Here is a 12,555-nt window from a genome sequence, read left to right on the forward strand (position 1 = left end):
TGATGGGGCTCAACTTTAGACTTAAAGGATACGTTCTATCAGGTGCCAATGCGAGGTACTGAAGGCATCCTCAATTTCTCATTTAATGGCCAAATATATCCATGGTGTGCGTGCGTCCACAAGGCTATTGTAACTCACCAAGTGTTAGCACTGCCACCTTAACAACTACCCTGAGCCAAGTTATAGTTCCAACCACTTGTAGATTTCTGTCTTACGTAGATGATATTTGTGTAATAGGAAGTAACCGAGAAGATGCAGCTCAAGTTACACAGCAAGTGGTGAAGGCTTTAGGGGATGATCAGTGGGATGGATCAGTGGAAAATTAATGAAAAAAAAAAAGCCAACTGGTCCCGAGTCCCACCTTTTCCTTTCTGGGCCTAAAAATAACCCCCAACCAAGCCATCATTGAAAGCCCAGAGACTTCAGAGCTTGAGAAATGGGTCACAAAAGCACCCACCTTAAAACAAGGAAGTCCAAAGCATTCTAGGGGTTTTAAATGATCAGCGACACTTGTTTCCTCCAGAGGCTGCACATGCTTTAGCTGTAATTCAAAAAACCATAAGAGGGAAACGAACAACAGTAAGCTGGGGGAACCTGCAGCATACTGCGTTAAAATGGTTAATAAGTTACATTACCTTCCCCCCTCCCCCAGCCACTGTCCCATTTTAATCCAACTTTCGATATCAAGGTAAAACTTAATTGGTCCCCCACACACCTCATAATGGAAGTCCCTCAGGACGACCAATTAGTACACCAAGCCTTAAAATCACTTCAGGGACCTGAAAAGAATTATGGACTGTATGGTACCCTATTATTAGCACTACAGTTTGGTGCAATGTGGGGGAAAAAAAATCATTGTGGAATTCTAGAAGCCCCACTAGTGGACAGCCTTAAGTGGCTTAAAACACGGAGGGGGTATTGTGGTAATGGAACGCAGCCCATGTGAGAAAAACTCCTCAACAGCCACCATCGTATGGCTCCAGTGGGATAAAAAACATTACCAGCACCTGAACACACTTATCAAAAGAAGCATACATTTCTATACATTTATAGAATCAAAACTAGAACCTTGGATTTTTACAGATGGCAGTACCAAATTAGGCCACAAGGCAGGCTACTATTGTACAAAATGTGAGCAGTTAATAATAAACCTACCCCAATACTGGAGCCCAAAAAGCCAACGCCATCGCAGCTAGTGTAGTCACCAGTCATCCTAAAGGCGTAACACCCATTTTGGGAACTGACTCCACGTATAATGTTAAAATCTTAATAGAGACCGGATCACCTTCAAAAGCACCCCGAAATTTGGGAACCCACCGTAGCTAAAGCAGCCGCACATATGAAAACATGGTTCGTTACCCATTGTCCATCTCACAAACCCGATACTCATTGGGCACACATGTGCCCAGATCAATGCCTCCAAAGTGAAAATCCCAAAACATGGGAGGCACCCACACCAACAGAATCAGCACAAGTTGATGAGAATATAATGCAGTTAGCGTCTAGCCCAGCAAATACATCAGCTTTAGCTCAATGGCTACATGCTGAATGGGGACATTGGGGTCCGCAAACCAATTATAATGCGTGTAAGCGTTACGCCTTAAGTTAAAAGCCCGAGATTTCTCAAAAAACATGGCAACAAGTCAGTCACAACTGTTTACGTTGTCATCAATATAAAGCCATGAACTGGGCTACATATAATGCAGAGACCTTTCAGGCAGAATATTTTAAACCAGGTCTGACATGGCAGGTTGATCTCCTTGGTCCCCTCCCGGGGGCAAAATAATACCCAAAAGCACTTGTAGTGGTCGATCTTGGCACACGACAGTTGTAGTGCCTACCTATGAGGTGAACTGATGCCTCTGCAGTTGGGTTAGCAATTATTAAATGTATAAGTCACTGGGGAAATTCCATATGAAATCCAAACCAATGGAGGCCCGCCACTTAATGCAAAGCAGCTAGAATATCTATTTGCAAAATTCAACGTCTGTCACCATATTCACTTAAAATGCCATACTGAAAGTAATGAAGTCGTAGAAAGAAAAATTGGTACTCTAAAGCACGGACTCCGATTAGCCAATACAAATCCAGACTTTAAAGGATGGCATCTAGTCCTAGATGAGGTTGTGTTGTGTATTAACTGATCCTTTTCCAGACCACCCGATATCCAGATGGCCACACCGCCTCAGTGGACTCCAAAATGCCACCAGAGTGACAAGGTTTGGGTCACGGAGCCCAAGGCCAGTGGTACAAAAGACTGTCATCTACTGTCATCAAGCAGGTTAGCCAGTACCCCAACACCTATTGGGTCCAAAACCAAGACAACCGAAATCTAGTTTTAGTTCATCATAATTGGTTAAGTAAACGATCCTAACAGCAACCAAGTCGCATATGTGTTGTTTTTCAGGATAACTCATCAACCATTGAAGAATGAAGGCGTACACAGTCCAAGGAAACGTAACAGACTGTTTAGTTTGTTCCCTTCCAGTTCGCCATGCTGGTGAACCCCCATTTTTTGTTACACCCATTTATCTTAATTTTTTAAACTCCTATCCAAATTGGTATGCAAATATGACCCTATTTTCTTTCCCCACTCTAGCACCCACCCTAAGTTTCCTTTTGTTAACATTACCCTATACCGCTGATCTACACAAAATTGAGTAGGAGGTAGATTTGTCAGGGGTACCCCACGATGTGCAGCAAAATGCAAAGTTCCAAATCGGTCCACCCATCGATGTTGGTTTTCAGCACAATTGTACCTTTTAAATGAATATTTTGGGCATTTTTAACACAATCAAAATGTTACTAAGGATTGGTACAATAGCACAAATAATGTTTTTGGCTGGAATCTAACTAGTGTTTTTTATTATGAGGAGGACTGGGAAGTTGATTTAGGTGTTACTCCTAACCCTGTCCCCTATCCTCTTTTGTTTATAAAATCGGAACTGTGTGCGCCAGGTGGAAACCAATCGCCATAAAAATGGTAGCCTACGTATAATTCCCTTTTACTTGCTGCATGGAACTAACATAGCCCTCGTGGATGCCAACGAAGGATCTGATCCCTGGTCCAGCGACTATCCCCGCCTCCAATTGTTATATCCGGGACATTTTTGGCTTTGCGGGAGTCAAGCCCACTCGACTGCCCACCAACGCAAAAGGACATTGCTGCGGGCTGCTGAGATAGTGCCTGCATCTTCCCTAGCAGAGTTGGCCTCACCAATTCTGCTCAGCATCTGTCCTGCCTGGATGGGGAGAGGACAACTGGAGGACCTACGATTGAGCACAACTGCTGTAAATGGAGGATGTAATCCCAACAGAGGCTATCATCTGGAGAAAAAAACTGCATAGTAAATTGTCAATGCGTCTTCACAGAAGGGTGTTGTGACATAATATCTCAGAGTATCAGAGAATCTTGGGGAGGTGTGAAGAAATTCCTTGAAGCAATTTCAAATGTAAGGGACTTAGTTGGGGTGGCTTTGTGTGTTTTTAAAACGATAGTCTGATGCGAAAACTCAAAGTCCTTCTAAAATGACCAGGAAAATATATTTATTCTTCCAAGTAATCCTGCACTAAAAACAAACACCAAGATTCCAAAAACCACATCAGCCTTGGAAGCTTTTTCAGACTGTGAAAAAAGAAGAACGATTGATTATGTTCTGAGCTATGGACAAATTTCTAGTTTATTTTGAAGACATCTACCAACATGCTAGTTACAACTCATATTTCTAACTCACATAGAGGTTTCACTTTAGATAGTCTTTATTTGCACCATATTGCTAAATGGTGTCATTTTATTTTCTAACTCACATCTCAAAGCTCCATGAAAAGCATACATAAACACAGAAACAAAAGCACTCTGTGCAGACTGCAGATGTTCAGTAATTAACAGGCCAACAGCATCTTTATTTGGCCTTGTTGCCAATTAAACTTGTGAGAGCCAAATTCAGTCCTCCTGTATAAGCCCTGTTGCAGACATCAAGAGTTGCATGGGTACGCTGGAAGATAGGAATGGGCTCTAACTGATACATTATGAAGTTTCATTTGAATGCAAAACTTCCCATAAAATCAGCAGGAACCATGTTCATGCTTCCAAAAATGGAATTTAAACTAAAAGTAAGTTTACTCATATATACTGTCATTTACACAGGGCTGGCCTTACCATGAGGCAAACTGAGGCAGCCGCCTCAGGTGCCAGACTATGGGGGGAGGGGGGGGAAGAGGGGAATGCCACTAGGATCCAGAGCAGTGGTCCTCAACGCCGTGCCAGCGGCATTTATGTGCACCCGCCTAGTGACCAGGACCATACCAAGCCATTCTTGTACCCCGGGCCCCCAGCGCATGTACGGCCCCCACCCCAGGCATGCAGCGCATGTGCGGTGCTGCCTCCGGGCACCCGGAAGACCCAAAAGGTTGGGGACCACTGACCCAGAGTGTAGAAAATTGTGTCTGCTGCTGATGCACATGTATTCTCTCTGCAGTACCTTGACAGTAGAACAGGAAGGAAGACAGAATTGAGACCTTTCAAAGTTTTGGCCCAACCTAGGGGGCATTGGGGCATCATTGAGCTCCCTGTCTCAGGTGCCAAAATGTTGTGGGCCAGCCCAGCATTTACATAGCATTCTTAGGGCATGTCTACACAGCACCTGGACACCTGTGACTGGCCTAAGCCAGAATTGGTTGGCAGGGGTCAACTGTGGGTGCCCAATTGCTATGTAGAGCCTGATCCAATTCCCACTGAAGACAATGACAAGACTCCAGAGAGAATTGCATATAAATAGGTATATTTTTTAAAACTGTAGTTGGTTAAAAGTAAAATCTAAATCCCCTAGAAGCAGACTTCAAAGCCAACAAATGATCAGCAAAACTGAACATGCAAGTATGAATTAAACCAATTAAAAACCTGTAGCACTTCATACGGCTACATGTTAAATTTAGAACTAGAAAATATTTTTAATTCTAGATGATTAAAAATTTGTATGGTATAGAAATTTAAATGGGAATAATGGGAAGGATCCGACTGCAAAATTGGACAGTATTACATTAAGCATGTTTTGTTAGCACTGCCAAAGCAAGAATGTGGCATTCCAATTTTTAACATGTCCTTTTGAGGCTGTGGTGATGGGAACACTGTGCTTCAATATAGTCTGTGTTCAGACTCAAACAGACACTAGCTGCAGAATTTGGCACCCTAACAAAGCATCTACGAACAGCAAGTGCTGTTTCCCCATTCATGAGGTTGATGTGGGGGGGGAAGGGACAAAAGCATTAGAAGCTGTGACAGGAATTGCTGTGACAGGGAATATACAGAGCCACCTGTCAGGTGTTTGACTTTTATTGTGCCCTCCCTACGTAAAAGATTTTAATTACTAGGAGGCCCTGACCTTTATCACTCTTAACAGCTATTATGTTCCTTGAGATAATATAGGAAGGCTGTACAACTGCTGCACTACACAGCACCATTGAACAATTTACTATGGGGTAAGGTGGATCTGGGGTGTGGATAAGCAAACAGTTTGGGATTGGTTTATGTAAATGACACGTAACCAACTGAGAGAAAAAAGTTTCAGAGGGGTAGCCAAGTTAGTCTGTAACAGGAAAAACTTAAACAATTAGTCTGGTAGCACTTCAAAGACTAACAAAACATGCAGATGGCATCATGAGGTGCCAACAGAGAAATAATTCAGTATTCCTTGCTTTGTTAATGAATTGGGTGTTAGTTCAAGATACTTCAAGTCTTCACAAAATAAATTTGTTATGCTTTTTAAAGCACTCAACACCTGAAAATCTGGGTAAGACTTCTTACTCCGAGTTCTGTAACCCTCTTTGTATGAGTACGGCAAGTTGGAGAAAGAGTGCTCTTCCTCAGACTTCCTGCTGCATAGACAGTGCCAAAAGCCGAAAAAAAGCTAATTCGACTTACGCTACGCAACTGATGTAGCTCAAGTTGCTTAGCTTATTTTGGCTTTAGCCCTGTTGTGTAGACATGCCCTCAGAGAGCAATGGGAAAGTGCACAATTTGTGCATTCCTCCTCTGCTCCTCCCCCGAGCACCTGGGAGCAAGAGGAAGGCACACAAGCTGCATACTTTCCCCTTGCTCCTTAAAGTAGTGAAATTCTGGGCATGTGCAGCTGCAGCCCCACAGCCTCCTTAAAGGACATGTGAGGTCGGAGAGAGGAGGAAGGGCTGGGGCAGCCCCACATTGGGGAGGGTGGAGTGGGTACGTGCATACCCCCAGCCAGTCCCTTTGGCTGCCTGCATCTTAAGCAAGGCAACCTGCAGGAGAGCCCTAGAAGCCTGGCTGAGAGTAGCTGCAGTCAAGCGTCTCAGTTGGTCGGCTTCTTGTTGGAGCACCACATGAGGATGCACCAGCTTACTTTCACCTCTGCATAAGCCCAGGGTTAGTGGGACTTGAATCAGCTGACCCCATTAAGGAATCCAGGACTTGGAATATACACATTGTATTTTAAACCTCATGTTAGCACTTTCCTAAACTGTGCTCAAATTTATAGCTCTGGTGTCCACTCTGCCGTACACAAAACTGAGTCAAGGTAACCATATCCTAGAGTCTGAGGTACCCTCTGCCCCTGAAACGTGGCTGCTTTAGCACTAGGACCATGGTGCACTCTGGGAAAACTTTACTGCTCAATTTGCACATTACTAGAAAGCAGCTCACTTTGCAAAATGCTTGATTGGTTCACTCTCCATTGCAAACCCAGGAGTCCTTCTAAAAGTATGCTTCCAGTTTGGTGATCAGAAGAAAATGCATTAATCCTGACCTGCTCACAGAAATACCCTCAATCAGAATAAACATGAACCTATAAGGATCTGATTAGGTGGAGACTAGAAGACTGACTGAAGTAGGTGGGTAGAACAATGTAGCAATACTTCGTTATTTGTATTTCAGTAGAATCCAGAGGCTTCATTCAGGGTTGACATTCCTTTAGGTGGGGCAATGTTCAAACAATAATAAAAAATAATTCTGACACACAAAGATTACAGTCTTAATAGGTATAAAATGCAACAGGGAGGAAGTAGGAACAGTCCCAGGGTCACAGTCCTAGGAATGCAAAGCTGCACATATTAGTTAAGTGTACACTTCAGAAGTTTCATACCTCACCTGAGAGTGATTCATTAACTTCTCTTGGTCACCAATTTAAAGAAAATATCATAGTGGGAGCGTCCTTTATGTTCCAATGCCTCTTGTCAGTTACAATGGCTCAGCTGGCCGAACAAAGAGTAGGTGGACACCAAAACAATCTTTTTTTTTTTTTTTTAAATTGAGTGGGATGGGCCCTGAGAACGTATATCCCTCATTTTCATAGATACATGGATCACCATATCTGGTAAAGGCAGTTTCACTAAAACTGGACTGAAATAATTACTGTAATAGCAAGAAATCATAGCATTAGCTCTACCATGTCTTGCCTGATGACTAAATGTGTACATCCATTGATCATACCTACACTTTTGTAAGTGGAAAAATAAAATACAGAAATCCTCAAATCTCAAAATTATCATGGGTACTAAAATATCTGAGCGAAAAATCATCCCCTTTCAAACACAAAGTAGCATTTTTAGGATTTGTCCAAAAAAATCCACACTCTGGGGAAATTTTTAAAAACTTTATATTTTTGTCATTGATACTAGAGAACAGCACACACTAGAAAAACTTCTGAGAGGACCTATAGGAGACTTGATATCTATTGTGAGGGACCAAAGAGGGGTGGGAAATTGTAATGAATGACTAAGACCCCAGGCAGTTACAGGAGGAGAAACCATAATGAACAACTGCATGGTCCACCACCCCTAAAGGCCCAGAAATCTTTTGAACATCCTCCAACAAAATTAACACCGGATTTACTAACGAGTAAAGGAAATGTTATTTTACTATAATGAGTTTAAGTTCCACCGCACTTCATATTAGTAACCATAAGTATTTGTTAATATAGGATGCACCCCCAATAAGCTACACAGTGATAGCTACACCAATTTCTGTTATGTATATGTGTATCAGTCACACTAACAGTGATATTGAAAACAAAAACATACTGAGACAGTGGGACCCTGTTGTCATTAAAATATCGTCTCTCCTGGAACAGTAGTGTCCAGTATGGTCAAGCAGCTCTCTCAGTAGATACAGATCTGAGAAGACAGTAGTATCTGTGTTACATAAACTTTCCCATCAATGCTCATTTTAGCTCCTAAAGTCTCATCATCTTCTGGGACAGTAGTGTCCATGGTACAAGACTTCTCCCAGCAGACACAGATCTACGAAAACAGTAGTGTCTGTGTTATATTAATCTTTCCAGCATCTGCTAGAAGGACTGTAGTATTGAATACATACTAAATAAAGTGACATAGCATCTGCACTGCCTATCTTACATTAATATTGCGAAACTATCTTGTTAGCTGATAGCCTACAGAAGAACATCAAACAAAAACAACAACGATAACGATATTAGTTCTGGGAGAATTCTGCAATTGGAGCCATAGTAAAATTGCAGAATTCCCCCAGGACTGAAATATGTATGCGCTACTAATAATTTCATCTACACAGTAAAGTCTTCTGGAGACATTACTCTTCTAAATTTTCTTAGCTAATAGAAGAGACTGTTCCTGGAGGCTAAGGATCATGAATATACAGGGGGACTTTTAAGGAGATACTGCTCATCCACCCCCCCCCCCCCCCCGCATCATAATTATCAAATCTTGGCTTGTGTCAATAAATTGGAAGAACCTAAAAATACGATTGTTTCTCCTACTTTTTTTCCTGCTTGTATAATTTACTCGTGTTTCTCAGCACAGACAACGAAAACAGACTTATCACGTCCTTTGAACACAAATAATAAAGTTCTAGGAATAAAAAGTAGGGTTATATTTGTGGATCCAGCCCTACATTTCCTTCTCAGGTAACTTGACTTTTGTCCAAGTAATAATTTTATAATAGCCAAAAAGACAGGATCCTTAAAAAGTTTGACTATATAGTTTTAAACTCACAAGTGTCCGTTACCTCATGATAATCATAGCCTACTAATGTGTTTTCTCATTGTAAGAGAACTTTGACAAGGGAAATGAGTTTATGCTTACAGATACCAAAGTTGAAATTTTAGGTACTGTTGAACCTTTGCAATTTCAAGTGGCAAGCAGATGATGGAATGGTAGACTATTGTGTGTGATATATCAGTTTGTACATTGCCAAAGCAATAATTTGGGTCTCCAGAGAAATATTCTGTTTTGTGACTGCAAAGAGAACAGTTTCATGATTGTCTATGGTTAAATTTTACTTAATCCAGGCACTTCTAAAAATCTGAGGTATCTGTCAAAATTCAGAAGAGAAACACTTTTTAACCAGGAATTATATTGATATGTCGTTACTGTGCCCAATCAGCAATCATTATGCACACAGAGCTCCCCTGGAAGTCAATGGGCAATTTCAGTCAGTGAGGATTGATTACAGGGTGAGGCCTAAAATTGTGTGTAAGTGATTATATATCACTTACACACAAACAAAACAGGAAACATTGATGGAGACAACATCTGTATAAATCCAAACTGGCAATTCAGATCATGTCATTTTAACATCTTGTCATGAGGTCCTGCAGCACTTTAGAGAAAATGTGCCCACGAAAACTCATGATACTATCAACATTTTTGGTTAGCCTCTAAGGTGCTGCAGGACCATTGCTGAAACTAACCACCTTGGTTGAAATTCCTCTGACTAGCACTGGTGGAAATGAGGAATAATCAGCATTTTGCCCTTCATTGTTAGAACTCATTTGCTTGTAAGGTTAAAAGTTAATCAGAAGACAGTTTTGTGGCCTGGAAAGGGACATTTGAGAGTCATCTTCTCAACCAAAGCTCAAAAAGAGTTAGAGAAAGCCTGAGAGAACTCAAGTTGCATACAGACTAATGGTAAACCTTCAAAGTAAAAAGTATTTCTTAAGTATTATCCAACAGCCCTTAGGGCCCAATACCATCCCCACTGTAACCATGGAAAGGGAAGACTCCCATTGACTTTAACCGGCATCAAATCGAGCTCTAGAGCAGCTTTTATTGAACTTAAATATCTAAACTCTAATGGTAAAAAAATTAAAGGAAGTTACACATGTAATATAATTTATTCCTAAGAAAAATACAGTAAAATCATCTCTCAAACACCTAAATACCATAACTACACTATCATGCCTAATACTAACAACAATATCTAGTTCTTTTTCAGCATGACCACCTTCTGTAAATATAAGATCCAAAGATGGAAAATGAAAACCCATTATACTTTCTATCAAGACAATACATAATTCTTTAATTTAACCCAAATATGAAGACTATATTTTAATTTAAATAGTGACTGCTAATGCTGCTGTAAGGCCCCAAATCCTGCAAATTTTAAACACCTGGTTAACTTTGCAGCAGGAGTAGTCCTATTGAGTTATCATTGCAGTATTAACATTTTAGATGTATAAATATCTATTTATAGGATTATCAAAAATTTCACTCAAACAAAGCTTGACCTTTTAGAACATAAGTTTCTTTCCAATATAAAAAACTATTCACTGGTTCCTGAGTTCTGAATATAAAAAGTTGACTGGTTTGAGAAGTTTGGGTTATTTTGTTTGAGCTTTAAAAAGGACTGCTTGCAAAAGTAGTTGAAAAGCAACTAATCCATAGTATGATCTAATCATTTAGTTTTAAAAAAGTATCTGGTTTCCAAGATACTACATTTCAATCAGTTTCTCCTCTGCTGCAAACTACATTTCATAAAGGATTAAAGTTTTCTTTTATTCTGCAAAAGATGCACTTTAATTATGCATTGATCCAATGAACTTAGAAGGTAAGCAAGTTCACAAAGATTTATAGGGATCTAGACGCTGTTCCCACTAAAGCCAACGGCAAGACTCTCATGAGCATCAATAACAGCAAGGAGCTGACCTTTACAAAACCAGTCATCTATCTAGAATGTAAAACAAATATTTTTAATAGTTCAAACAACAAATTTTTAAAAGTTCTTACAAACCTTTGCTCAAGTATGTTCTTAGCACCACTCCAAAGTGTTTACTTATAACTCTTGGGTAACGAAGGAACATTTTAAAAAATTACATAATTATGTTTCCCAGATTAAATAGCTATTTACAAGCAAAACAAAGCAGCTCATGGTATCACTCATTTTTCCCGGATTTAAGAAACACGTTTTTAGTAAGTAAAAATTATTTGGCAGAGGCAGAAGGAAGGAAAAGAACAGTCAGTAAAAGAAATTAATAAATCATGGTAGAAATTGAAAAGACCTATTAGATTACCTTGCCAATGCAGGATTGTTCTCTACAGCTGCATTTTCTAGTACTCTGTCCAGTCTAGTTTTAGACATCTTATGTGAAATACTGAGGCTGCCTTGGTACAGGTCGGAAACAAGCCACCCCTTCCAGCCTTCCCATCTTTACTCTGCAGAATGCAAAGTTGTATTGATTTGTGTCATTTGCAACGTACCCACTTAGTTGTATATGGAAACACTGGAGCTGAAGGTAGTTCCTCTTCCAAAGGCAGCAGGGAACTGGGAAGTCTCCTTCGCAGCTTCAGAACTCTCTGACATTTGGGCTTTGGAGCTCTTTATAGCCAGGACACAGACACTCCCACTTCTGGGGTGGTAGCCGAAGCAAGAAGCGGCTAGAAAGTTTGTCCGCACCTTTCTCTTCCTCTGCAATTCTCTGTCTCTTACTCTTCTCCCCTCTTTCCTGGCAAACAGACCGACCTCACGGGCGATAGGGAGGACGCCGCTTCTTAGGAAGCCTTCCTTGAATTGATTGCCGGATCCTGCTGCACTGTTACCTCAGCAGTGCTACAGCTGGAGCAGCTCTCCTGATTGAGGGCGGCTGCAGGCAGAAGGGGGGAGGAGGGGAGAGAGGATTGGAGGCAGCTTTCTCTGCGTGCTGCTGCTGCGCTGCTATGTTTACAGTCAGTTTCATGCTCTTCGGTCCCCCTCCTCTCGGGAGCCTGCATCTTGCCTGACATCATTCATTCTCTTACACACTCACACACGCCCGCCCCCTCCATTTCCAAACAGTGACTCACCCCAGTGCTGCTGCTATTCAAAGCCAGGCTAGAAAAACCGGTAAGACCTGTAAAGAGCACCCCTCCCTCCCTCCCCCCCGGCTACTAAAGGTGGAGAGAGAGCTTAATGCAGAGATAAAGAAGGAGTTGATTCAGTGCCTGCCAGCTCACTTGCTACAAGCACTAGAAGTACCGAGCTGTCAGGCAGGGACAGTGCGAATGTGCGAGATTGCATTGGTCTGGCAGGCACGTCCAAAGTCCGGCCCGCGGGCCAATTGCGGCCCCTGTTCCGGTTTAATACGGCCCCACAGGTAATTTGGCAATATCTATCTTTTATGGCCCCCCAACGAATCCATATGTATTGAGATGAACACATTGTAAAATCTCAGTTAATGTCAGTTGGTCTAAATCAGTTATAAATATATTTGGGCACAACATGTATACTTGGTGTTATGTTCCTGTTCATATTTTTTGAACTTAAAAGTTGACGGACAACCTTTATTACCAATAATA

General features: G+C 41.3%; 1 protein-coding gene across 3 annotated transcripts in view; it reads right to left on the reverse strand.

Moving 5' to 3' along the window:
• The window catches only part of SGMS2 (sphingomyelin synthase 2), a 62,637-nt gene extending 50,506 nt beyond the window's left edge, over positions 1–12,131 (reverse strand). The window contains exons 1-2 of one of the 3 annotated variants that reach the window (XM_075929704.2): positions 11,482–12,131; positions 458–541 (exon numbers count right to left, since the gene is read on the reverse strand). The gene's annotated coding sequence lies outside the window, so the exon portion shown is untranslated. The other 2 variants (XM_006119299.5, XM_006119300.5) reach the window with 2 other exon arrangements.
• Positions 12,132–12,555: the final 424 nt, after the last annotated feature.

This window comes from Pelodiscus sinensis, chromosome 4 (genome assembly GCF_052426305.1).
Source record: "Pelodiscus sinensis isolate ZL-2025 chromosome 4, ASM5242630v1, whole genome shotgun sequence".
NCBI lineage: Eukaryota > Metazoa > Chordata > Testudines > Trionychidae > Pelodiscus > Pelodiscus sinensis.